Source organism: Carcharodon carcharias, chromosome 18 (assembly GCF_017639515.1).
Source record: "Carcharodon carcharias isolate sCarCar2 chromosome 18, sCarCar2.pri, whole genome shotgun sequence".
NCBI lineage: Eukaryota > Metazoa > Chordata > Chondrichthyes > Lamniformes > Lamnidae > Carcharodon > Carcharodon carcharias.
In genome coordinates this window covers 31,840,609-31,865,554 of record NC_054484.1, presented here as the reverse complement: position 1 = coordinate 31,865,554, position 24,946 = coordinate 31,840,609, and the positions used below count along the sequence as shown (strand labels likewise).

Sequence of the window (24,946 nt, the reverse complement as noted above, 5' to 3'; positions counted from 1 at the left end):
AATTGACTGAAATTACCTTTTGCTAAACTTACAACAGCAGTATCAAAAGCATTAATTCTTGATGAGAAACTTTCCCACATATCAACGTCAGTGACTACACTGTGTGCAGTCTTTTTCACCAACTAAAGAAAGGACTTACATTTACATAGCATCTTTCACGTTCTCATAACATCTCAAAATGGTTTACATCAAAAAATATTTTATGAATTGTAGGCACCATGGTTATGTAGGAAACACAGAAGCCAATTTACACACAGAAAGGTCCTACAAATAGCTGAGATAATAACCAAATAATCTGTTTCAGTGATTTTGGTTGAAGGATAAATATTGGCCAGGACATTGGGGTGATTCCTCTTGCTCTTCTTCGAACGAATGCTACAGCAATACCATGAAAGTGTGTCCATCGATCTGAAAGGTCAGACAAACCATCCATTTGGCATCTCACCTGAAAGGAGGCATCTCTGTTAGTCCAGTGAGTACCGCACTGAAGCAATAGCCTTGATTCTGAACTCAAATCTCTGGAGCTTGAACCCACAACCCTCTGACTCAGAGATGAGAATGGTATCACAGGCTGTGGCTGGCAGCTCCATGAACCATTGGTGACCATTTCACCAGACAGTGTTATGCCCTTTAAGGGGGTGGGGGGTGGGGGTGGTGGTGTTGGTTAGCTCCGTTTGCTAGCATATGGTTCAAATTAACACCAGCTTTGATCCTCATTCCCGCTGAGGTAGACTCAGAGACTGCCTCCTTACCCTACCTGTAATAACAATCATGGTACTTATATAACTGTGGTTTGGTGAATAACCACCAAGGAACCACCTTTGGGTAGAGAACTTATGATGATGATGATGGGAAGAATTGGCCCAGATTTGCACCAAGTGCAGTAGTGGGTATGAAAAACAATGTTTTACTCACCAGCCGCAATGGCGGGTCTTCAGGCCATAGTGTCGACTTCCTGCCTCATTAGTTATGCAGCCACAGGAAACGTGCCATCTCACTGGTGGGCAGACTCAGAATCACCCGCCACGCTGTTACCTCACTGTTTCCTCACTCCGGATGCCATATCTAAACAGCAGCCCCACACACAGTTCTCAATGCTTGCAGTCCGAGACTGCTCCAGCGAAGACATGGCCATGAAAACCAAGAAGAGTTCAGTGAACCTCACCAGAATGCCTTTTGGAGGTCCACTGTGATGTCCTCCACCCCCACTCTGGCCGCAGGAGGTCCAGCAATCTCACCACTCCGGCTTGGGAGACGGTGGCAGTGATGGTCAATGTCAACGCTACACAGAAAAGGTTGGCCATCCAGTACAAAAAGAGGATGAATGATATCATCTGTGCTGCCAAGGTAAGGCAACCATCTCATCACTCTAAACTCACACAATAATAAGGTCATCACACATTCACTGGCATCTCACTCACTGCCAGCTCAAGGGACATCACCACTCACTCTATTACACACACCCTCACATCTCCATCTGGCCTCATTTCCTCTGGAGACTGCCTCCTCAGCCCTCATCATCTTAAGGTCACCAGTACCAGTACAGATAAACCTGTGCCTCCAAACACACCTTGGAATACCCCCGTTCCACTGTACAGCCTTCGTCCTGCAGCCTCTTCCCTTGCCTGAGGCCACTTCTCCCCCTTCCCCAAGCAAGCCCTAGCCCTGCAGCCATTGAAAAACCACCCCCGCCTTATGGCTGGTCTGGTAGGTAGAGACCTGTCTGTGAGCCTCCCAAAAAGTGATGTGGTGCTGCCTGGGAAGCCTGGCGCTGATGACTGCGAGTGCTGCCCAAAGCAAGATAGGCAAACAAACCTCGAAGTCCTGAGCGAAGTGCAGCTCGCCAGGTGCAAATTGCTTATGTACAGTTGTGAAACACGTCGGCGGCAATCACGCCAATGTGGCCAGATGATCCAGAGTGCGGGGACGATTCCAGTGAGCAGGGCTTATAATGTGATGCTAAAGTATTGAAGTTAGGTTCCCGATGTGCGGTAGTGGGAAACACGGCCCGCCAGTGACAGGCTGAGCAGACGATCGCAAACTGGTTTCACAACGGCGTAAAACTGATTTTGGCCTTCTCGCCATATTGTCCACTCATGTCGCCAAACATGCCCACTGTCAACGGGAGCGGAAAATTCTGCCCAATGTCTTCTACAACTCAGTTTGCAAAGATGAAATTTGGAAGAAGCCATATGTATCTTTTCTCCTGAGTTACATAACAGCATTTTAAGGACATATGGGGCAGGATTTTACGCATCGGCAAATGGGGGCGGGGCCCACTCGCTGATGCATAAAATGACGCACGGTGACGTTGGGCGGAACTCCCGATGTCACTGCGCCCCATTTAAATTTTCAGGAAGGCGGGGGCGCAGCGAAATCAGCTGTGCGCGAGCCAACCTTCAATGGCCAATTGAGGCCATTGACATGGTCAATTAAGTAATTAAAGGAACCTGCCCATCCAACCTTAAGGTTGGCAAGCAGGCCAGGAGCCCCAGTGGCAAATAGAAAAAACATGAAACCTCATCCACAGGCGGAATGAGTTTTCAAGTAGGTTTTAAAAAATTTTAATAAAGGTTTTATAAAAATTATGGACATGTCCCAACTCATGTGACAATGTCACATGAGGAGACATGTTAGGGAAATTTTATTTTTCTATTTTTATGTTTTTAACATTTACAGCCGATCTCCCTGAGGCAGCACTTAGTCTCAGGGAGATGAGTGCGCTCTTTTGTATGCATGAGCCAAAGAGCGCACTCGCGATTTTGAGATTCCCCCACCGCTCACACAGGGAGCACACAGCACTTAATTGGCCTGCCCACGTAAAATGGCGCCGCACCTACAATCGGAAGTGCACCTGTGCACGCCCGCCATTCAACATCCCCCTACCCCCATGATATACATTTGGCTGCAGTTATTACCAGTCCAGAATCTATCACAGTTCAATGTAAAGTGTACCTGGCAGCACCTGGGCCGTGAGTCAGGCTGCTCACCAGGAGAGAGCAGAGTCCAGCGTTATGGAGATTGTGGGCGTGAACACTCACTTTTCCTCAGAACATTTGAATGATGCTGCAATAAGGTAATGAAGCACTCAGGAGACCTCTCAGCTACATGAGCACTTTTTGAACCTGACTTCACACTATACAGTGGTTAGACATGATATTGCTCTAAGTCCTTGTGGTGCAGAGCAGCCTCCTGGTGGGGGCCTACCAATAGTTGTCTTCAGTGCATTCCAGACTTGGAGATCGGGACCTGATTCTGGTATTATGTTGCCACAGAAACTGTTTCCATTCAATGTCAAAGAGGTAGTAAAACTGCAGCTCTATAGATCTTTCCACCGACACTAACTGCTATGTATGCAACAGTTTATATTTAGAAATCACTTTGATTTAAACATAACAATGTACTGTATAGCAGGCTCCAGAATTAGACAGAAACTATTTTATTTAAACATGAAATGGAAGTAGCTATTAAATATTATTATAATGTAACTGCCAAAATAAATCCAAGAAAGTATTACATTTCATTTGGATTAGTTAGTTGTATTGCTGTACAATTATTCAAACCACTTAAGAAAAATAAATGGGAGTTTTGAGGGTCCTACCAATTAGAGAACTCTGCAGCTGATTTTCAATGCCTTCTCTCGATAACAACCTCAAAATAGAGTTTATAGCCTTACCCCCCTGTACCACTACTTTTGTATGATGGGGAAAGCTTATAATGGGATGCCTAGCTTGGTTATCCAGTCAATGGCCTCTTCATTTGCCAATTGGAGATGGTTCCTGCAAAAGGTCTTAGTGGACAGGTTGATGTGATGTGTTTCATAGTCTGAGACTCATCACATTTCGGGTCATCCCTTACCTTCCACTTGTGGAGCAGGTTGCCACTTCATCCACCCTGGGTTTGGTTGAGTGCTGTCCACTGTCTTTGAGGGAATTTGAAGGCAGGGACCTCAGCTATTGTGTCAGTCTTCAGATGTTGATTCCTTATTCTACATATTTGTCACGATTCTGTCCATCTGGATGGTGAGTTGTTTTCCCAGCTGGAATAATATCTGCTGGCACTATTTTAAGCACTGGTGGATTTTTCAAGTCTTTGTGAATGCAAAGGGCTGGTGCTGCTCAGCTGATGGAGCATGACGATATTGTGATGAACAGCAGAAGGGAAAATGTGGGCCAATACTGGGAGCCAGTCAGTTAGAGTATTGAGCATCCCTGACATAGTCGTCATGGTGACATTTTGCTGCTTGTTCACGATTTTTGCATAGCGACTGCAAGGATGAGTTGATGACAATCTATATGTACGCTCATTTATCAGGATTTTTAAAATGTATTTACGGGATGAGGATGTCACTGGCTGGGCCAGCATTTATTGCCTATTGCAAATTTCCCTTGAGAAGGTGGTGGTGAGCTGCCTTCTTGAACTGCTGCAGTCCATGTGGTGTAGGTGCAGGGAGGGAGGGAGTTAGGATTTTGACCCAGCAACAGTGAAAGAATGGTGATATATTTCCAAGTCAGAATGGTGAGCGGCTTGGAAGGAAACTTCCAAGTGGTGGTGTTCCCATCTATCTGCTGCCCTTGTCCTTCTAGATAGTAGCAATCATGGGTTTGGAAGATGCTATCTAAGGAGCCTTGGTGAATTTCTGCAGTGCACCTTTTAGATGGTACACACTGGTGCCACTATGCATTGGTGGTGGAGGGAGTGAATGTTGGTGGATGGGGTGTCAATGAAGTGGGCTGCTTTGTCCTGGATGGTGTAAAGCTTCTTGAGTGTTGTTGTTATCACAGCTAATGTCATCAAGCAGATGACCCAAATGCCCAAAAGTGACCTCTCAGTCTGAAAAGAGTGAAGGCATCAGCGATGTCAACTGAAGGTCCCTTTCAGGACCATCCAACCAAAATAATCAGTTCGTCACCCTGCATTCATTAACTCAATGTTAAAGGTTTATCTAGAGTGAATTATGAGATCTTGTCAAGGAGCTCAGAGCACAAATGAGTGCCCTATCAAAAGCAGCAATGTGGCTGGCTCCATTTTGGAAGAGACCTACCATTGGATATATCCACCCATGACCACCTATTCAAGGCAACAGCCTCTTTCAATATGAAGATAGGTGCCTTATGTCAATTCAAAAACAGAATTACCTGGAAAAATTCAGCAGGTCTGGCAGCATCGGTGGAGAAGAAAAGAGTTGACGCTTCAAGTCCTCATGATCCTTCAACAGAACAACAGAACGGTTCTGTTGAAGGGTCATGAGGACTCGAAGCGTCAACTCTTTTCTTCTCCGCCGATGCTGCCAGACCTGCTGAGTTTTTCCAGGTAATTCTGTTTTTGTTTTGGATTTCCAGCATCCGCAGTTTTTTTGTTTTTAGCCTTATGCCAATTGCTCTTTGAGATAGGAATGCATAGATAATAGCAACCCTCCAAGAGTAAGCAATGTGATTGATTCTTACCTGCTCTCTAAAATGTCCTTGCAAGTCACTCAGTTCAAGGGCAATTAGGGATGGGCAACAAATTCTGATGTTGCCAACGATGACCACATTCCATGAACGAATACATTTTTAAAAGTGCTCCTCTCGGGCCCACAAAAATAATCTGGGTAGCTGTTGTCTTTGAAACAATCCTCCCCAACATAACCTCCCCCCACCACCCCCCTCCTGCTGCACCAGATAACTTACTTGGCTGACAGAAGCTTTCTTCAGGCCCAATTTTCAAGCTTCAATTTGGCGAGGTGCGTCAGGCTGTCTGCCGAACTTCAGTGAGGCTGAGCCTCAAAATGACAGGGCTTCATTGCAGCCAGAATGGACAGCTGATTGGTGCACTTCACTGGTAAGACTGCTAAAGATCAAAATCTACTCTAATATATCCACAGAAGGTTGAGAAAGCAGGGGAGCAAGGTTAGTCTTGCTATAACTGCCTTAGATTTGATTTGCCTCTCACTGCATTAGATTTGAAGAATTACATTTCATCAGAACATATAGAAATGAGCTGACCGATGCAGTCTGAAAAAAATTTCTGAATAGAATGTACTTCACCCCCTCCCCACCCCACCAACCCCACCACCATCCCCCCCAAAATTATTTTGAAAATTGAGGGCTGTTTTGTTCAAGTATTTGACATCAGCTGCTGCAGTTTTCACTTACTATTGAAATTGTGGTATAAACTCTTAGCCAACACTGGTGTCAATTACTATAATTAAAATACTTCCATTAATAAAAGGTCTGGACTTGTGCAACTTGACTCCAAACTGCATTCACTCCTGACCTATTTTCTGCACTGTTGCCACTTGGATGTTCCTAAAGTGCCTTGGTAAATGTGTGAAATGTGCTCCCAGCCACACTATCAGTATTCTTCTCACCAGGCTTTCAGTAGATGGGTGTGTGAAATTTTCATATGATAGCTACTTGAGCTGTGGAAAATAAACTCTCTGAACTGCACAATTAGATCTATTCTAGACTTGGCTTGTTTCTGGAGACAATGGTCCAGACTTACAGGCTTTGGGAGTGTACCAACCAAGTATAATAATTCCATTTTTTTTTTGATTCATTCAGTGGATTTTGGCTTCGCTGGCTGGGCCAGCATTTATTGCCCATCCCTAGTTGCCCTTGAGAAAGTGATGGTGAGCTGCCTTCTTGAACCGCTGGGGTCCATGTGGTGTAGGTACACCCACAGTGCTGTTATGGAGAGTTTCAGGATTTTGACCCAGCGACAGTGAAGGAATGGCAATACTGTTCCAATTCAGGATGGTGTGTGACTTGGAGGGAAACTTCAGGTGGTGGTGTTCCCATGTGTCTGCTGCCCTTGTCCTTCTAGATGGTAGTGGCTGTGGGTTTGGAAGGTGCTGTTGAAGGAACCTTGGTGAATTCCTGCAGTCAATCTTGTAGATGTTGTTACTGTGCATTGATGGTGGAGGGAGTGAATGTTTGTGGATATGGTGCCAATCAAGTGGGCTGCTTTGTCCTGGACAGTGTCAAGCTTCTTGAGTGTTGTGGGAGCTGCACTCATCCAGCCAAGTGGGGGAGTATTCCATCACACTCCTGACGTGTGCCTTGTAGATGATGGACAGGCTTTGGGGAGTCAGGAGGTGAGTTACTCGTCGCACGAGTCCTAGCCCTTGACCTGCTCTTGTAGCCACTGTATTTATATGGCTAGTCCAGTTCAGTTTCTGGTCAATGGTAACCCCCAGGATGTTGATAGTGGGTGATTCAGTGATGGTAATGCCATTGAACATCAAGGGGCAATGGTTAGATTCTCTCTTGTTGGAGATGGTCATTGCCTGACACTTGTGTGGTGCAAATGTTACTTGCCACTTGTTAGCCCAAGCCTGGATATTGTCCAGATCTTGCTGCATTTGGATACGGGCTGCTGATGTTATCACAATTTTTAAAAATTTGTTCATGGGAGGTGGGCATTGCTGAGAAGGCCAGCATTTATAGCCCATTCTTAAATTCACTTAAGAACGTGGTGGTGAGTCTGCTTCCTGAACCACTGCAGTCTACGCGATGAAGGTGCTCCCACAGTGCTGGTGAATCACGAGCTCTGGGGTGTTGACACAGTGACAATGAAAGGGCAGCAATATATCCCCATGTCAGTATGGTGTGTGACATGGAGGAGAACTTAGAGCTGATGCTGTTCCCATGCGCCTCCTGCCCTTATCCTTACTCGTGGGAGAGGTCCTGGGTAGCCATTGTGGGCTGCTGCAGTGAAACTTTTACCTGGTACACTCTGCTGCCCTGTTGGAGAAAATGACTGTTTAAGGTGGTGGATGGGGTGCCAATTAAGTGTATTATAATACTATAGTTCAATTACTTAATTTTATTATCTCTCAATGATATCTGGTGAATTTCTGTCTTCTTCATTGTTGCTGGGAAACAAAATAGCTTTATTTTCAATGTCAATCGTTAGTACCATTCCCATTTGGTAGAATAGCTGAAGGAAATTCTGCATTACTGTAACACTTCTATTAACACATTTATTTTAAATGGGTTCATACTGGGGTTAATATAAAGCTACTTGGAAAATCTAGGCAACTGTTTGGACAAAGCAGAGGAAACACTTTGCATCTGGCCACAAGGCAACTTGATGGTGCCGCTGCTGCCCAAATCTTTTTTAAAAAGTGCTTCACTCCAAACTCTGCTCACCCTGTCATCGAGGATTGTGAAAATGCACTAAAAGATATCAGTATCACACAGTGGTTCTTCGAAGCATTTCAGCCAAGATGTTTCCTTGAAAGACTGTCTTGGCAGACTCACTGTCCTCTGGAGGTATAGCGGACCTAAAGTTTCATGGCCATCTAGGTGAGGCATTTCCCCCTCCCAGATAAATGCATGGGGCCAATTCAGAATGGCCGCGTGTTTGAATCATGATGCAATGCAGTGATGGCCCAAGCACACCAACGTATGTGACTGGTTGCACAAATTTAGTGCTACAAATTTAGGAAGTGAACTTTGTACCAAGTTACAGTGATAGTCAGAAGGAACATGGGAAGGTTGGGTAAAGATAATTCATTCTGCAATGCTTTCATGAAAAAAACGAGCCCTAAAGGCACAGCAATTTCACCAGTATCTGCACCACTCCCACCCCCTTAAATATGCGCAATTGTCACCTACCCACCAAGCGCCTGCTGTTTTGGGTGGGCAGCAGTTGAAATACCTCAAACGGAATGAGTGCATTTTGTGCCCGTACCAAACTCTCCCCCTTTCCCCGCCACTTGCCCAAAACTGACTAGGGGTGAAAATCTGCTTCATGATTCTTCTTCACCTTTTTTTAAAATCAAAAATGACATCTTGTCATATTTCTATTTAGAATAGCTCAGTCGTAGGAGAGGGAATAGAATTTTGTTGTGAAAACATGCCAAATGATTGAATGAAGACATATGCTTCTGTATTGGTGATCATTGCATGTAAGATTGATGGTGGTGTTTAGCAGGAAGCTGAATAGTAGCAAAGCAGTACAGAATCACAGAATGGTTGAAGAACAAGAGGAGACCATACAGTCCATGGCGTCCGTGCTGGCTCTCTGGAAGAGCAACTCACCATCTCCACTCCCCTGCATTTTCCCCATAGTCCTCCAAATCTTTTCGCTTCAGATCCAGTTCTCATTTGAAGGCCTCAAATGAATCTCACCCCACACTCAGGCAGAGCACCCAGATCCTAAACACAAGCTGTGTGGAAAAGTTTCTCCCCAAGTCATCATTGTTACTTTTGCCAATCACCTTAAATCGCTGTCCTCTGAAAACCTCCTCTTAATCGTCTCTTCTCCAAGGACAACAGTCCCAGCTTCTCCAATCTATCCACATAACTGAAGTCCTTCATCCCTGGAACCATTCTTGTGAATCTTTTCTGCACCCTCTCTATGCCTTCACATCCTTCCCAATGTGGGGTGCCCACAACTGGATGTAATACTTCAGTTGAGGCCAAACCAGGATTTTATACAGGTTCATCATAACATCCTTGTTTTTGTACTCTATGCACTTCTTTATAAAGCTTATGATTCCATCTGCTTTATTGAACATGCTATCAACCTGCCCTGTCACCTTCCATGATCTGTGCACATATGCTTCCAGATCCCTCCAATTCTGCACGCCCTTTAGAATTGAACCCTTTACTTTATTTTGCCCCTGCTCATTCTTCCTGCCAAAATGAATCACTTCACTTTTCTCTACCTTAAATTTTATCTGCCACTTGTCCGCCAATTCCACCAGCCTGCAATATCCTCTTGAAGTTTATCACTATCCTCCTCACGGTTCACATATTTCTCCAAGTTTTGTGTCATTTGCAAACATTGGAACTGTGCCCTCAGTTTGATATCAAAATCAAAATCAGATCAAGAAAAGTAGTGATTCTAATAATGCCCACTGGGGAACACCACAGCTACCTCCAGTCTGAAAAACAACCATTCACCAATATTCTCTGTTTCCTGTCAGTCAGCCAACTTCATATCCTTCCTAAGATAAAAGCAAAATACTGTGGATGCTGGAAATCTGAAATAAAAACAAAAATAGCTTGAAAAACTCAGCAGGTCTGACAGCGTCTGCGGAGAGGAATACAGTAAATGTTTCGAGTCCATATGACTCTTCATCAGAATTAAGAAAATATAGAAATGAGGTGAAATATAAACTGGTTGAGGGGGGTGGGACAGGTAGAGCTGGATAGAGGGCCAGTGATAGGTGGAGGCAAAGAAGAGATTGCCAATGATGTCATAGAAAAAAGGACAAAGAGGTGTTGATGGTGGTGATATTAGCTAAGGAATGTGCTAATGGTGACATTCAGGGTAGAAAGCAGGACAAGAGCAAGTGACAGATGGCCCTGGTGGGGGTAAGAGAACGAAATAGGCTAAAAGATGGAGAGAAAACAAAGGATGGAAATAAATTTAAAAATAATGGAAATGGGTGGGAAAAGAAAAATATATTTTAAAAATTATAAATTATTGGAAAAGGGGGATGGGAAAGGGGGTGGGGATGGAGGAGAGAGTTCATGATCTGAAGTTGTTGAACTCAATATTCATTCCTGAAGACTGTAAAGTGCCTAGTCGGAAGATGAGGTGCTGTACGTCCAGTTTGCGTTGAGCTTCACTGGAACATTGCAGCAGGCCAAGGATGGACATGTGGGCATGAAAGCAGGGTGGTGTGTTGAAATGGCAAGCGACAGGGAGGTCTGGGTCATACTTGCAGACAGACCAAAGGTGTTCTGCAAAGCGGTCACCCAATCTGCATTTGGTCTCTCCAATGTAGAGGAGACTGCATTGGGAGCAGCGAATACAGTAGACTAAGTTGAGGGAAGTGCGAGTGAAATGCTGCTTCACATGAAAGGAGTGTTTGGGCCCTTGGATGGTGAAGAGGGGGGAAGTAAAGGGGCAGGTGTTGCACCTTCTGCGGTTGCATGGGAAGGTGCCATGGGAGGGGGATGAGGTGTAGGGGGTGATGGAGGAGTGGGCCAGGGTGTCCCAGAGGGAACGATCCCTGTGGAATGCCGCCAGGGGGTGAAGGGAAGATGTGTTTAGTGGTGGCATCATGCTGGAGTTGGCGGAAATGGCGGAGGATTATCCTTTGAAAGCGGAGGGGAAACATTTTATCAACACCTACTAACAGATATATTAAAAGCCTCCGAGATACCCCGGTCCACTCCACCATTATCTCCTACACCTCATCCCCCTCTCACGGCACCTTCCCATGCAATTGCAGAAGGTGCAAAACCTGCCCCTTTACTTCCCCCCTCCTCACCGTCCAAGGGCCCAAACACTCCTTTCAAGTGAAGCAGCATTTCACTTGCACTCCCCTCAACTTAGTCTACTGAATTTGCTGCTCCCAATGCGGTCTCCTCTACATTGGAGAGACCAAACACAGACAGGGTGACTGCTTTGCTGAACACCTTTGGTCTGTCTGCAAGCATTACCTAGACCTCCCAGTCGCTTGCTATTTCAACACTCCACCCTGCTCTCATGCCCACATATCTGCCCTTGGCCTGCTGCATTGTTCCAGTGAAGCTCCATGCAAACTGGAGGAACAGCAACTCATCTTCTGAGTAGGCACTTTACATCCTTCCGAACTTAACATTGGGTTCAACAAATTCAGATCATGAACTCTCTCCTCCGTCCCCACCCGCTTTCCGATCCCCCTTTTCCAATAATTTATAATTTTTAAAATTAATTTTTCTTTTCCCACCCATTTCCATTATTTTAAAATTTATTTCCATCCTTTGTTTTATCTCTACCTTTTAGTCTATTTTGATCCCTTCCCCCTACCCCACCCCATCTAGGGCTATCTGTACCATGCTCGTCCTGCTTTCTACCCTTAATGTCACCATTAGCACATTCCTTAGCTAATATCACCAACATCAACACCCCTTTGTCCTTTTTTCTATGACATCTTTGGCAATCTCTTCTTTGCCTCCACCTATCACTGGCCCTCTATCCAGCTCTACCTCTCCCGCCCCACTCAACCAGTTTATATTTCACCTCATTTCTCTATTTCCTTAGTTCTGATGAAGAGTCATACGGACTCGAAATGTTAACTGTGTTCCTCTCTGCAGATGCTGTCAGACCTGCTGAGTTTTTCCAGCTATTTTTGTTTTTGTTTCATATCCTCCCTTTTGTTTCATGGCCTTCAGTAGGCAGACAAGCTTATTACGTGACACTTTATAAAAAGCCTTTTGGAAGTCCAAGTATACGACATCAACTACATGATCCTCAATCATCCTCACTGCTACCTCTTCAAAAAACTCAAGCAAGTTAATAAAACATGATTTACCATGAACAAATCCATGCTGGCTTTCCAAAATTCACAGAATCGCAGAACTGTTACAGCATAGAAGGAGGCCATTTAGCCCATCATTTCTGTGTCAGCTCTCCAAATGTGCTATTCACCTGACACCACTCTTCCACCTTCTCCCCATAACCCTGCACATTCTTCCTTTTCATATAATAATCTAATTTCCTCTTGAATGCTTCAATTGAACCTGCCTCCACCACTCTCTCAAGCAGCGCAATCCAGATCTTAACCACTCGCTGTGTGGAAAGATTTCTCCTCATGTCTCCATTGTTTCTTTTGCTAATTACTTTAAATTTGTGCCCTCTTGTTCTCGATCTTCTCATGAGTGGGAACACTTTCTTCCTATCTACCCTGTCCAGACCCGTCATGATTTTGAATACCTCTTTAAACCTCCTCAATCTTCTCTTCCACAAGGAAAACAATCCCAACTCCTCCAATCTATCTATGTAACTGAAGTTCCTCATCCCTGGGATCATTCTTATGACTCTTTTCTGCACTCTGCCTGATGTCTTCACATCTTCCCTGAAGTGTAGTCCTCAGAACTGGACGCAATACTCTGGCTGAGGCCAAGCCAGTGTTTTATACATAACTTCCTTGCTCTTGTACACTATGCCCCTATTGATAAAACCTAGGATACTATATGGTCAATTTAACATTCTCTCAACTTGTTCTGCCGCCTTCAATGTCTTATGCACTTATACCCAGGTCCCTCTGTTCTTGCACCCTGTTTAGAGTTGTACCCTTTCTTTTATATTGTTTCTTCATGTTCTTCCTATCGAAGTGAATTACTTCACATTTCTCACATTGAACTTCATCTGCCACTTGTCTGCCTATTCCACCAACTTGCCTATATTCTTTTGAAGTTCTGCACTATCCTCTTCACAATTCAGTTTCCACATTTTGTGTCATCCACAAACTTTGAAATTGTGTTCTGTACACCAATGTCTAGGTCATTAATATATATCAGGAAGGGCCAGGGTCCCAACACCGACCCCTGTGAAACTCCACTACAAACCTTCATCCAGACTGAAAAACATCTGTAAACTCTCTGTTTCCTGACCCTCAGCCAACTTTGCATCTATGTTGCTACTGTCCCTTTTATTCCATGAGCCATAACTTTGCTCAAAAGTCTGTTGTGTGGCACTGTGTCAAAAGTCTTCTGGAAGTCCATGTACACTACATCAACAGCATTACCCTCCACAACCCTTTCTGTTAACTCTTCAAAAAACTCAAGCGAGTTAACCACTATTTCCCTTAATAAATCCATGCTGGATTTCCTTTGTTAATCCATATTTGCCTTAATGACTATTAATTTTGTCCCAAATTATAATTTTCTAGAAACTTCCCCACCACTGAAGTTAAACTGACTTGGCTATGGTTGCTGGGCTTATCTTTACACCCTTTTTTGAACATGTGTGCAGCACTTGCAATTCTCCAGTCCTCTGGCACCACCCCTGAGTCTAAGGAAGACAAAAAAATTATAGCCCCTCTGCAAAACCCTTGGATGCATCCAATCTGATCCTGCTGCCTTAACAACTTTAAATACAGACAGCCTATCCAGTACCTCCTCCTTATCAATTTTAACCCCCTCTAGTGTCTGAATTATCTTCTCTTTCACCATTAGCACATGGGCAGTATCTTCTTCCTTGGTAAAGAGAGATGCAAAGTATACATTTAATGCCTCAGCCTTACCCCCTGTCTCCATGTGTAAATTCCCTTTTAGTCTATAACCAGCTCCATTCCTCCTTTCAGTACTCTTTTATTGCGATTCCCTTTTATGTTAGTTGCCAGTCTCTTTTCATACTCTCTCTTTGCTTCTCTTAATTGCCTTTGCACTTCCCTTCTGAACATTCCATAATCAGCCTGGTTCTTGGTTGTACAATTGGACAATTACCCTGCACCTGGAACCATCCGAAACTCCGATTTAAAGCTGGAGACCTCGGATGGTTCCGACTCTCTTACCAGAAGAGTTACCCAGGAAAAGTTAGAAGGATTAAAACCACTACTAACTACTGGGTAATTATGGTACTGATTCCCTCCCACCCACCCCCGAATAATCTCCAATCCCCACTGATCACCCCAACCCCCATCCCCTAACTACCCGCCAACCCGTGACTACCTCTCCAACCCTGCCAACCTGACCCCCTCTACCCCCCCAACCAGTTGACTACCCCCAAACCCCTGACCACCCCATCGCCCCCCTGACTACCCGATCATTCCCCCAGCTCCTGACTACCCCCACCCCTTCCCCTGACCTCCTAAGCTCCCACCCCCCGATTACCCCCTACCCACCGACTAACCCCCACCCACTGACTGTGCCCTCAACCCCGCCTATCCCTCCCTCTCCCTCACCCTCCCTCAACCCCAAACCACAAAAGTCCCCCTCACCGACCTATCCTACCCACTTACGTGACTGGGACCTTTAAACTTATCATTGACAACAGCTGGTATAAAAAGGGGGCACGGCTTCACTTCCCCTGACACTGCTGCCCTGCACAGAAGGGCTCATGAAGTATCTGCACTGCACATCGTTCAGGAGGCCCAGTTGAGAGGTCCAGGCGTGAAATGTGCAGCTCCCGTCTAGCGTAAGTAAAAAGGAGCGGAGTGGTAATCCAACAGTGATTGCCAATCCTCGGAAGATTCAGCCTATTGTTTCTAAAGCCACCGAGGTTAAACTGACTGGCCTGTCGTTGCTGTAGTTTGTCCTGTTGTGATGTGCAGCTGTGGTGTTACTGATTTTTAGAAAACCGTTGTAAAGATGACATTTTTAAAAAATAGATTATAAGTCAAAATGGACGCTGAGGAGGTCACATGACTTGTCTTTTGGATTTCAACCATCTTTCCCTTACCTCACAAGGAGACAAGGGTGCGTTCCCAGACACAAAATGACATTTGAAAATCAACGGAGGTGATTTCCGCCTCGTAGGGCGGGCGCGGGAGCGGCCGAGTAATGGTCCACCTTCTTCGATCGGGCCCCCGACCGCGATTTCACGCTGGCTGGCCGTTACTTGATAACCTCAGCGCTGCCGGGGTGAGCGCTGAAGTGTGGGCATGCGCAGGGGAGCGCTGAGTCAAAGCTCCCTGAAGGTTTCTAACATGATAAGCAAAGATTTTAAAAATAAGGAAAACACGTCCCCACATGTGACTCTGTCACATGAACAGGGACATGCGAAATATACGAGCTTCAAAAATTTTCGAGATTTCTTTAAAAATGCAAAGGCCGCCTGGCCTATTCACCCAGCCGCCAACCCAACAGTTGAACGGGCAGCAAAAAATTCCATTTAATGAATTTATCGAGGGCTTTAATAGGCCTCTTAATTGTCGGGAGGGCGCACTGCCTCTTCTCGCATGGGCCCACCCACTGAAAGATCGCGCGAGTGCACGTTGACCCGTTGGGTTGGGCACGCGCCTGCCCAGGGGACAAAAATTCTGCCCACTGAGTGGTCCATCAGAGTAAATAGAAACTCATTGACTTGGTGGCTCCCCTTCAAGCGCAAAGACATTAACTGATTCAGCAACAGTAGGGTGTGAAAAGCTAAAAACCATGGCTGGGAGATAGGCTGTTTGAAGTGTCAATGCCTTATTTGGGAGGATGACTTGGCACTTTGTCCAGGTCACGTGGTACACCAGCCACCTTGCTCCCTGCTAAAGATGTAGCAGGAAAAATTCAAACTGTTTCTGAGATCCATCTTGAGTAGTAGTTAAGAAACTGCTTGCAACAGGGAGAGACAGTGAAAGGCATCCAGAAACAGCCAAGCATTCTGCTGTAAGTAATTGGTCAGTTTGAAAGTGCCACACTTGCAGAACCAGAAGCAAGGGACCTTCTCACCCCCCTGTAATACTGATTCCATTTACAAAGCTCACCTGTGAAAACAAACCCTGGCCATTCGACTGTGGAAGGCATCGCAGCCACAGAGCCAATCCTACAACCTCAAACCTTCACTTCAGTTAACACAACATCTCAACCTCAAACCATCAGGCCTGCACCAAACAACAGGGACTGAATTGATACAATTTTTATAGGCATCGTTTTTAGCTTCATCTGTAACTAATCTGTGTATGGGCAGGATTTTCCCCCCAGTCGGGGGGGGAAGTTCAGGAGTGGGCGCGCCTCTGATCGGCGCATCCAATCAAGGGAGCGCCGTCGTTTTATGTGGGCAATTAAGGCCCACTCAGCGCAACATCCACAAGGAAGTGCAATGCACTCCCTGTGCGGGTGGGGGGTATTCCCTGAGCCGAGAGTGTGGCCTTTTGCACATGCGCTTGAGAGAGCACACTCATCCCCCTGAGGCTAAGTGCTGCCTCAGGGAGATCGGCTCCACATTAAAAAATTTTAAAAACAGGAAAAATAATTCCCCGACATGTCCCCTCGTGTGACATTGTCTATAACTTTTAAATGCTCTTTTGTTAAATTTTTAAAAACCTACATGAAACCTCATCCCGGCCATGGATGAGTTTTCATTCTTTTTCCAATGCCTGCCAGGGCTCCCGGCGTGCTCGCCAACTTGAAGGTTGGACGGGCAGGTCCACTAATTACGTTAATGACTTTGTCGATGGCCTCAATTGGCCATTGACAGATCGGCTGGCACACAGCTGATTCGGCTGAGCCCCCACCAACCTGAAAATTTAAATGGGGCGGGGTGACGTCGGGAATTCCGCCCAACGTCATCCCACGTCATTTTACACGTTGGTGAGAGGGCCCCAACACCCCCCCCCCCCCACCCCCCCCCCCACCCACCACTCACCGACTGGGAAACCCTGGCCTATGTGTTAGTAACTTTGGGCAAGATTTTCTGGTCCCACTAGCAGTGGATATTGTCATTGACATCCCGGCCTTTATCTTTTCTTAAGTAACTTCCAGAGCAATAGTGAGAAATAAGCTAACCTTTACCTTTACAGTAAAAGAAACTTTGCTGCTGGGTTATTTTAAATTGAATTACTCACTCCAAGGGTAAAATATACACACTCACATGCAAATACATTGTTCATTGTGCGCATGTGCGCAAGAGCGCACCCTCGGCTCAGGGAATCCCCTCCGCCAGCATAGGGAGCGCATAGCGCTTCCTTGCGGATGTCGCGCTGGGTGGGCCTTAATTGGCCCGCCCCCATAAAATGGTGGTGTGCCCTGATCAGGGAACTTTGGGGAAACACCTTCTAAAGCATCCGTGACAATCTTTATACCCTGTTTTGAACAAAGGTGTAACATTTGCAATTCTCCAGTCCTCTGTCAGCACCCCTGTACCTAAGGACGGTTGGAAAATTATGGCCACTGCCTCTGCAATTTCCACCTTTCCTTTCAGTATCCTTGGATGTATTGCATACAGCTGTGGTGACTTATCCACTTTAAGCACAGCCAGCCTATCCAGTACCTCCTCTTTGTCAATTTTTAGCCCATCCAGTGTCACAACTACCAGATGATGTAAGATGGATGGTCATTTTTAGCAGGAAGCTGAACAGTAGCAAAGGACCATGATTGAAGTTGGACATGCAGCATAGTAACAATAGGGAACTATAGACTGAAAGAGAAATATAGATTTACAGAAAGATCAGCTGTAAATGAAACTATTAGAGACGTGTCTTGCTAGCAATCCAGCTCGTCCATTGTGCTTGGCTTCCCACATCAGTTTTTTGCTACCACATAATAGAAAGTGAATTATCAGTAATTTAAACCCAGGGGCCTCTGTGGTTAAGTTAATCTGCTAGGTCTAAAATGTAATCAGGAGAGTCCTGGCCTTGAATCAAGGCCCAAATCAATGCTAGTGCATTGGGAATTCCACAAGATTTCAAAGCCCTCTTGAGTGATTTAAGAACATAAAGCAAGACATTTCTTTTCTTTCTTTCCATTATAAGGCAAGACATTTTCTTACTGAAATACCTGCTACAGTCTGAATGGAAGCAAATGAAATCACCATTTCCCATTCTTGCCTTCTGCAAATGCAACTTACTCAGTCATTTCGTAAATAGGTAAAATATATCTTTTATTTATTTATTTATTTATATATATATATATATATTGTGAGTTTTGAGGAGGGTGTTAAGAGGCTTTGAGGCGACTTAGACAGGTTGAGTGAGAGGGCAAATACATGCAGATGCAGTAAAACGTGAATAAGTGTGAAGTTACTCACTCCAGTAGGAACATCAGAATGACAGTATTATTTAAATGGTGACAGATTGGGAAATGTTGATGTACAAAGGGACCTGGGTGTCCTTGTACACAAATCACTGAAAGCAAGCATGCAGGTGCAGCAAGCAGTTAAGAAGGCAAATGGTATGTTGGCCTTCATTGCAAGACGATTTGAGTACAGGAGCAAGGATGTCTTACTGCAGCAGTTCAGGGCCTTGGTGAGGCCACACCAGGAGCATTGTGTGCATTTTGGTCTCCTTACCTAAGAAAGGATGTTCTTGCCCTAGAGGGAGTGCAGTGAAGGTTCACCAGACTGATTCCTGGGATGACAGGATTGCCATATGAGGAGAGATTGGGCCGACTAGGCCTGTATTCACTGGAGTTTAGAAGAACGAGAAGGGATCTCATTGAAACATATAAAATCCTGACAGTGCTGGGCAGACTGGATGCAGGGATGATGTTTCCTCTGGCTGGGGTGCTCTAGAACAAGGGGTCACAGTCTCAGGATACAGGATAGACCATTTAGGACTGAGATGAGGAGAAACTTCTTCAGTCAAAGGGTGGTGAACCTATGGAAGGCTGTGGAGGCCAAGTCACTTGAGGAGTTTAATTTAAGAAGGAAATTGATAGATTTCTGGACTCGAAAGGCACCAAGGAGTATGGGGAGAGCACGGGAGTATGGTGTAGTGATAAATGATCAACCATGATCATGTTGAATGGCGGAGCAGGCTTGAAGGGCCGAATGACCTATTCCTGCTCCTATTTTCTACATTTCTATATTTCTATAACATGACTCCCATGCGTCACTACGAAAATTAAATTCAGCAAGAATCAATAATAAATTTCTCAATTCTTTAAGCTGTAGTATAATTTAATATAAAGGATTTATATTTGCAAACAGTTTGTGTTTGGCTGTGTGGCAGCATACCATGCTTTTGTTATATCTAAATACCAATGTAAGATTGGGACTGCTCTGTTATAATAAAAATATTCTCTTTTAATGCCTGAATGAGTACTATCGGAAAAGTTAACACAAACATATAATGTTCCACAGCAATAAACAGAAGCAGCATTTTAATAAAATAATTAAAATTGTGCACCTATGCACATTTCATGTCACCTTTTTTTTGATATCAAATTCCAATGACCACATTTATGTTGGAAACTGCCCATGTAAATTTATCAAACTGTAATGCTGCCCTTCCTCCAGTGGTGGGGCTGCAATGCCACAACTGAGGTGTGTGGAAGTGCAAAGTGATACTTTTATATAGGAAGGTGAAATTCAACTTTGGCAGTGGTGCAAAATAGCTGATCGCGGATCGGACACCATCTTATACACCCTGCTTGATTCTGTTATATTAGTCCCATTTTCAATAACACATTGCACAGAATACTTGCTTTGAGAAGCATGTCCTTTGGCTGGCAGGTGGATAATAAGCATCTCAAAATGTGTGAAGCTGAAAGTCTATCTCATCAGCACCTGCTTTGTGGCATATAATGTTTCGATCACCTCTGTTCTCTCGCTGGCATCAACCCATTTTAAAACTCAAAAGTAGAACAATATGATTAAGGTTGTCAGTTTTCAATATCCAGAGTACAATGTATTGCAGTATTTTCTTTCCTATTAGCCACTTATTAGTCTACTTAAGCAGGCAAATTTTCTTCTTTGTTCATTTGCTACAAGAGTTTAGTCAAGAAAACATAAATACTTTGTTTCTAAATGCTTAAACACCACTGAAATATTGCAGCTTGAAAGTCACCCCCGAAACCTACAGGATTTTGAACATGTTGGTGTCTGATCTAAAAACTTGCTTATAACTTCACTGAAGAGCCACTTATATTTAGCTGTTAGTGCAAGTTCCAAAAGACATTCAGCACTCTAAAGCATTAATCTGGATGATTGGCACACAAAACATACATAGAAGCACACATAGAAAATAGGAGCAGGAGTAGACCATTTGGCCCTTCGAGCCTGCTTTGCCATTCATTATGATCATGGCTTATCATCCAACTCAATAGCCTGTTCCTGCTTTCTCCCCATATCCTTTGATCCCTTTCACCCCAAGAGCTATATCTAACTCCTTCTTGAAAACATACAATGTTTTGGCCTCAACTACCTTCTTGATAGCGAATTCCACAGGCTCACCACTCTCTGGATGAAGAAATTTCTTCTCATCTCAGTCCTAAATGGTCTACCCCGTTTCCTCAGACTGTGACCCCTGGTTCTTGACTCCCCCACCATCGGGAACATCCTTTTCTGCATGTACCCTGTCTAGTCCTTTTAGAATTTTATAGGTTTCTATGAGATTCCCCCTCATTCTTCTGAACTCCAGTGAATATATCCTAACCGACTCAATCTCTCCTCACATGTCTGTCCCGCCATCCCAGGAATCAGTAGGTAAACCTTCGCTGCACTCCGTCTATAGCAAGAACAACCTTCCTCAGATAAGGAGACCAAAACTGCACACAATATTCCAGGTGTGGTCTCACCAAGGCCCTGTATAATTGTAGCAAGACATCCCTCGAATCCTCTCACTATGAAGACCAACATACCATTTGCCTTCTTTACCGCCTGCTGCACCTGCATGCTTACCTTCAGCGACTGGTGTACGAGGACACCCAGGTCTCGTTACACATTCCCCTCTCTCAATTTGTAGCCATTCAGATAATAATCTGCCTTCCTGTTTTTGCTACCAAAGTGGATAACCTCACATTTATCCACATTATATGCAGCTGCCAAGCATTTGCCCACTCACTCAGCTTGCCCAAATCACACTGAAGCATCTCTGCATCCTCCTCACAGCTCACCCTCCCACCCAGCTTTGTGTCATCTGCAAAGTTGGAGGTATTACATTTAATTCCCTCATCTAAATCATTAATATATATTGTGAATAGCTGGGGACCCAGCACTGATCTCTGCGGTACCCCACTAGTCACTGCCTGCTATTCGGAAAAAGACTCGTTTATTCCTACTCTTTGTTTCCTGTCTGCCAACCAGTTTTCTATCCATCTCAATACATGATCCACAATCTCATGTGCTTTAATTTTACACGCCAATCTCTTATGTGGGACTTTGACGAAAGCCTTCTGAAAGTCCAAATAAATCACATTCACTGGCTCATCAACTCTACTAGTTATATCCATGAAAAATTCCAGTAGATTTGTCAAGCATGATTTCCCTTTCATAAATCCATGCTGAATCTGTCTGATTCTGCCACTGTTTTCCAAGTGCTCAGCTATTAAATCTTTTATAATGGACTCTAGGATTTTCCCCACTACCGATGTTAGGCTGACTGGTCTATAATTCCCTGTTTTCTCTCTACCTCCCTTTTTAAATAGCGGGGTTACATTAGCTACCCTCCAATCTGTAGGAACTGTTCCAGAGTCTACAGAATCTTGGAAGATGACCACCAATGCATCCACGATTTCTAGGGCCACTTCCTTAAGTACTCTGGGATGTCAATTATCAGACCCTGTGGATTTATTGGCCTTCAGTCCCATCAATTTCTCCAACACCATTTCCCTACTAATACTGATTTCTTTCAGTTCCTCCCTCTCACTAAACCGTTTGTTCCCTAATATTTCTGGTATGTTAGATAGAAATAGTTTAAATAGAAATTATATAGTCACTATTGTGACTTAACAGCAACAGGCAAACATAGTAAAATTTACAACAGCGTTTCAAAACTTCAGCATCAAACAGAATTTAGTATTGAGCCATATAAGGGGATATGAGGACTGGAGACCAAAAGCTTGGTCAAAGAGGTAGGTTTTAGAGAACATTTTAAAATAGGAAAGTGAGGTAGAGAGACAAAGGGGTTTAAGGAGTGAATTGCAGGGTTTAGTCCCTTGGCAGCTTTAGACAGTCACCAAAGGTAGTCCAATTAAAATCATACCTAAATTGGAGCTGTAATTACTTGGTGTATAATTGAAACAGGTCTTTTCACCAATGAAATATATTCTTTAACAGGGGACCATGTTTACCAGAGTAGGGCATAGACAGTGAGAAAAATGATTAGTCAAGGAGAATGTTGAGGGAATAGATGAGATATATTTCAGGAGGCCATAAGGATTGAGGGTCATGTTCAAACAGTGAACAAGTGGGATTAGTCTATCAAAAGGGGTGGGCCTGCCGATGAAATGGCCCTTCCTGTTCCTAAAATTCTCATGCGCTGTTGTTAAGAATTAATGCTGAGATGGTCAATGAAACAATGAAAGGCCTTAGGATTATTGAGTAAATCAGTAACATATTCCACAAATACTTTAACAATGAAATGTTGGGGTTTATGAATACTGCCTGTTGCTGTATCTCATCTGCTGATGGATAAAGTTATTTCTCTACAAAATTGATTCTTTGTCAAGTTTATGTAGAATATGTACCATCACCAGAGTGGGGCAGAACTTAACTAGGGCAGACTTTGCAGATTAGTGCATGCTTGGTTCATTGGTACCTAAAAATTACACCAGGGTCCTAAATAGGTCCTGGGGCATATTAAATGTGAGTTTGTGCCTGAAATCACACATATAGGGGCTCTCAGAAAAATTATGGCAGCTAGGACTGTAGGGGGAAAGGATTAACAAGTCCATCAACTCGATCTTCAATCTGTTACTGCCCAATCCTGCACAGCGGCCCAACATAAGATCCGACCCTGTTACTGTTGTAAGTTGTTGTGTGTAGTCCGGTAGTTCTCATGAAGAAGTTCTGAGTCTTATACAGTTTAACAGCTGTTGCTGCACTTGCTTCATGAGTGGGTGGGGTATTTTCCATGGGCTTGGCATCCTTCCTCAGTGCAATCCTATGTGCAGCCCTCATTCGCTCCAAACCAGTTAAGAGTTTCAGAAGCTCCTTTTTAAATTTGGAGCCAGGGCCTTGCTGGTTGACCTTGTCAATTTTCTGTAAGCGGCTGAGGTCGACACCGACTTTTCTGCTTAAAAGGGAACATTCTTGGTTGTGGATGAGCTGAGTGTCACCCGCCGAGTACCTTTCTCTTGAAGTTTGATGCCAGCTGCTCCATCCAGCTGTGTTATGGGTGGCATTAACGTTGTATCATCAGCCATGGCTCCTTGTCTGAGAGGACCATAACACTGGCTCCCATGTCAAAATTAAAGTTTGTGGGATGACCATTCACCAAGATGTCTGCGTTCCAGAATGAAAATCCCTGATCTTTGACCTCACCCAAGAAGCATGGTTGTATCACCTCTCGACCTCATGAATCATCTTGGGATCCATTGTGTGTCTAGCTATTTTAGCTTTGCTTAGCTTTCAGAAATATCCTATGCGGTTGCAATTGAAACACTTGTGCTGAGATTGCTGACTATTGGTCATGCCTGTGGGGTCACTTGCCTCCACAGTGCTGGCATGGTCACTCACCCTCTAGTGGTCAGGTAGGGTATTGCTTCCCTTGGCCTGGATTGTCCACGCTCCTCTGCTGTTTTACTAGCTGGATAGTCGGGGTTGCTCTGTGCTATGGTTTGCTTTCTCCCCTTAAGATGGATCGGTGCTGTAAACGGATTTTGAATTGCCTGACAAGTTGAATGGCCTTTTCAAGGGTCAAATCTTCCGTAGCTTGAAGCATGTCTGAGAGTGCATCATGCACCACTCCGACAACAATTCTGCCTCTGATTAGCTCTGATTTCAGGCCACCGTAGTCACAGCCTTCAGCCATTCTGTACAGCTCGTTAATGAAGCAGTCAACAGGTTCTCCTGGCTGTTGGACACGTTTGTTAAACACTGCTCTTTCAAGGACCTTGTTACCACTCGGATTAAAATATGTGTCAAATGATTTTAAGACTTCATCAAATTTTGCTGAGGAGTCATTGATTCCTTGTCTAGCTATTATATTGTCGGCAATTAGACCTACCGACTAAAGCAATGTGTTAACCTATTCAGCTTCTGTCTTTTTATCTAGATCTGGAGTGATCATGTATCTAAGGATTTCCAGCATCTGCAGTTTTTTGCTTTTATCTTATGTATCTAAGGAATACCTTTCTTCAAAGTCCTCAATTCTGTGACTGGCCTGGGCCTTGGATGAGTCCAAACTGGCCTGGTAGAGTAGATTTGTGATCCATGGTAATTTCAAATTAAAAGTATTTACAGTTTTAAGTGCTCTTAGGAAATTCATGAGGTTGCTGCTATAAGCTTCTTCACAATGAGGTTTCCCACAATTGCTAGTTTTGGTGGGCTCCCGCGGTAATGGCATACACGATTTCTGCGCTTTAAATTTTCAGTAGCGACCACCTGGATCAACTTTTCTGAGTCTTCCCTGCAGTATCTAAACATTTTTGAGCTGTGATACTGTTGATTCCTGGCTTTTGCTGGGCCCTTTAACTGCCAATTATCTGTTATTTAATTTTTTTGATTGGAGTGAGCTTGGCTGCCACATGTGCAGGCACTGACTAAGGCTGTTTGTGGTGCATTTTAAAACTGCAATTCTGACAGTTGCTGACTTAACAGCTTTTTAAACCCATTCTTGCAAAGAAACTATGTTTTTTTTTTAGCTCACCCCTGCTAGAACTTCCAACTTTGCATTCTCTGGATATTCAATCTGGACTTTCAAGGG

At 44.3% G+C, this 24,946-nt stretch overlaps 1 long non-coding RNA gene across 1 annotated transcript in view; it reads left to right on the top strand.

Moving 5' to 3' along the window:
• Window positions 1-14,750: 14,750 nt before the first annotated feature.
• The window catches only part of LOC121290782, a 122,808-nt gene continuing 112,612 nt past the window's right edge, over window positions 14,751-24,946 (top strand). Inside the window, exon 1 of the long non-coding RNA XR_005945878.1 lies at window positions 14,751-14,847. This is a non-coding gene — a long non-coding RNA (uncharacterized LOC121290782). The remainder of the gene's footprint in view (window positions 14,848-24,946) is intronic.